Consider the following 3,074-nt stretch of genomic DNA (forward strand, 5'->3'; position numbering starts at 1 on the left):
GTCTGTTCATATCCTTTGCCCACTTTTTGATGGGGTTGTTTGATTTTTTCTTGTAAATTTGTTCAAGTTCTTTGTAGATTCTGGATATTAGCCCTTTGTCAGATGGGTAGATTGCAAAAATTTTCTCCCATTCTGTACTCTGCCTATTTACTCTGATGGTAGTTTCTTTTGCTGCGCAGAAGCTCTTTAGTTTAATTAGATCCCATTTGTCTATTTCAGCTTTTGTTGCCATTGCTTTTGGTGTTTTAGTCATGAAGTCCTTACCCATGCCTATGTCCTGAATGGTATTGCCTAGGTTTTCTTCTAGGGTTTGTATGGTTTCAGGTTTAACATTTAAGTCTTTAACCAATCTTGAATTAATTTTTGTACAAGGTGTAAAGAAGGGATCCAGTTTCAACTTTCTATATATGCCTAGCCAGTTTTCCCAGCACCATTTATTAAATAGGGAATCCTTTCCCCATTTCTTGTTTTTGTCAGGTTTGTCAAAGATCAGATAGTTGTAGATGTGTGGTATTATTTCTGAGGACTCTGTTCTGTTCCATTGGTCTATATCTCTGTTTTGGTACCAGTACCATAGTATTTTGGTTACTGTAGGCTTGTAGTATAGTTTGAAGTCAGGTAGCGTGATGGCTCCAGGTTTGTTATTTTTGCTTAGGATTGTCTTGGCAATGCAGGCTCTTTTTTGGTTCCATATGAACTTTAAAGTAGTTTTTTCCAATTCTGTGAAGTAAGTCATTGGTAGCTTGACGGGGATGGCATTGAATCTATAAATTACCTTGGGCAGTATGACCATTTTCACAATATTGATTCTTCCTATCCATGAGCATGGAATGGTCTTCCATTTGTGTCCTCTTTTATTTCGTTGAGCAGTGGTTTGTAGTTCTCCTTGAAGAGGTCCTTCGCATCCCTTGTAAGTTGGATTCCTAGGTATTTTATTCTCTTTGAAGCAATTGTGAATGTGAGTTCACTCATGATTTGGCTCTGTTTGTTTGTTATTGGTGTATAGGAATGCTCATGATTTCTGCACATTGATTTTGTATCCAGAGACTTTGCTGAAGTTGCTTATTAGCTTAAGGAGATTTTGGGCTGAGATGATGGGGTTTTCTAAGTATACAATTATGTCATCTGCAAACAGGGACAATTTGACTTCCTCTTTTCCTAATTGAATACCCTTTATTTCTTTCTCCTGCCTGATTTCCCTGGCCAGAGCTTCCAACACCATGTTGAATAGGAGTGGTGAGAGAGGGCATCCCTGTCTTGTGCCAGTTTTCAAAGGGAATGGGAAGCATTTTTTATCCTTTACGCAGCTTGTCCCTGCTACTGTGTCCTGTCTGCATTGACTGGAGCCAGACCTTACAATCTGAACTGAACCCAATTGACTCACAATTTAAAACTTTTCTAAATAGGTGAAAGCAATGGAGAACGAGGGAGAGGAGGAAGTTGCTTACGAAAGGACTTAGAAAAGTAACAACATTCCCAAATAAGGAAGGGGCATAGGCTGTGAGCCGGGACATGCCTGTGAGCACGTCCAGCACAGATGTCTTGGTTAAAGTACAAGGACGTAGAATGTACTATGTGCCTGTGGGCATGTTTAACAGCTACATAGCACAGGGCTTAACAAAGAGTTATTAGCACAAAGCAAGGAGGCCTGAAGGAAGTTAGTCTTTAAAAGGAACTATTATTTCTAACACTTATGATTTATTCTTTAACAAGAGGGAAACTTTGAAGAGGAAGTTTTTACTTTCTACACAGGAGAGTCCTAAGTCTGGGTCTGTTTAGTAAACATTATCAATCTGTTCCTTTAGCCGCAAACATCTAGAGGCTAGGAATACCTAACTTTCGTGGAGGGCAGTGCAGCAAGTCCCAGCCTCATTTTTTCTAGTCCTCACCCAAGATGGAGTCGCTCTGGTTCAAATGCCTCTGACAACAATCCTAAATGTATTACTGTTGGCTGAATTGCTTTATCCTCTCTATTATCCGTTTTAATTCCAGCCATCAACTTTCACCCATTTGCTAAGTTAGACATTTGGAGGCAGCTTTGACTCTTCTATCCATACTGAGTTAACCATCGAGACTTGCCTCCTTTGCTTCTTCTGATTTCCTGGGATCTGTTAGCACCTCCCGTTCCACCAGTGGTGTGCTGGTAAACGGTTAACAAAGCTCTGGGGGGCAGCCCAGATTTGTAGCATTGGCCAATTTCTATGATGTAACTACTCCCAGCCATGGCGGATTTCAAGTGATCAAAGATCTAACAGCCTCCAAAATTTCTAAAAGCATCACAGTTGGCTTTTGCGAGATGATAGAAGCCAGCTCCAGAACCTGCTGGCCACAGCTGTGGCTGGAGCTTTCTCTGCCTGACCCTCTTCCTCAACCTTCTGTCTTCTTTGGGTCGTTCTCCAGCTGCCAGTAAGGTCTGTGCAAACTCAAATTTGACCATGTTGTTCCTAGATGATTCAGTCCACACCTCGTAGCGGATTACTGAGCTCTGGGTGACACAACCCAGTTACCTCCCCAGTGTCATGCTCAGTCACCTCGCGGGGTTGTCCCTGTCCACACTGTGGGTGTGTCTTCCTTCTGCTGTCTGCTCCACCCCCACACTCCCCACCCCATCCTCTGTTTCTGGTCCCTGCCTTTGGCTTCTTTGAGATTCAGCTCAGCTGAAACCTCTTCCCACCATTCTTTCAGTTGGGTTAGGCGGCCCATCTGTGTGTTTATAACCTTAGCATGCTTTTATCATGTATTTATTGAAGCGGTGTCGTTTGTCTGAGGTGAAACCTGAGGTCTGTTGTCTCATGCCGAGGAAATCAAGGACCCGAGCACACAACGAGTGAGGTTAAGAGCGGAGGTTTAATAGGTGAAAGAAAAAAGCTCTCTCTGCAGGGAGAGGTCTCAAGCGGGTCTTCTGGTCCACAGCGAAATGCATGGTGTTTTGTAGCTGAACTTGAGGAGGTGGTGTCTGATTAACATAGGGCACGAAAGATTGGCTGGACCAGGTATGCCATTTGCATAAGGTGCAAAAACTGGTTAGTACCAGGTGTGCCATTTGCATAGGGCTTGAATTTCTGGTAGCCCCC

At 42.9% G+C, this 3,074-nt stretch overlaps 1 pseudogene; it reads left to right on the forward strand.

Annotated features, from left to right (window-relative positions):
• The first annotated feature begins 2,296 nt into the window (after positions 1–2,296).
• Positions 2,297–3,074, forward strand: part of LOC105530567 — a 35,902-nt pseudogene continuing 35,124 nt past the window's right edge.

The sequence above is a fragment of the Mandrillus leucophaeus genome, unplaced genomic scaffold (assembly GCF_000951045.1).
Source record: "Mandrillus leucophaeus isolate KB7577 unplaced genomic scaffold, Mleu.le_1.0 Scaffold83, whole genome shotgun sequence".
NCBI classification, from domain to species: domain Eukaryota; kingdom Metazoa; phylum Chordata; class Mammalia; order Primates; family Cercopithecidae; genus Mandrillus; species Mandrillus leucophaeus.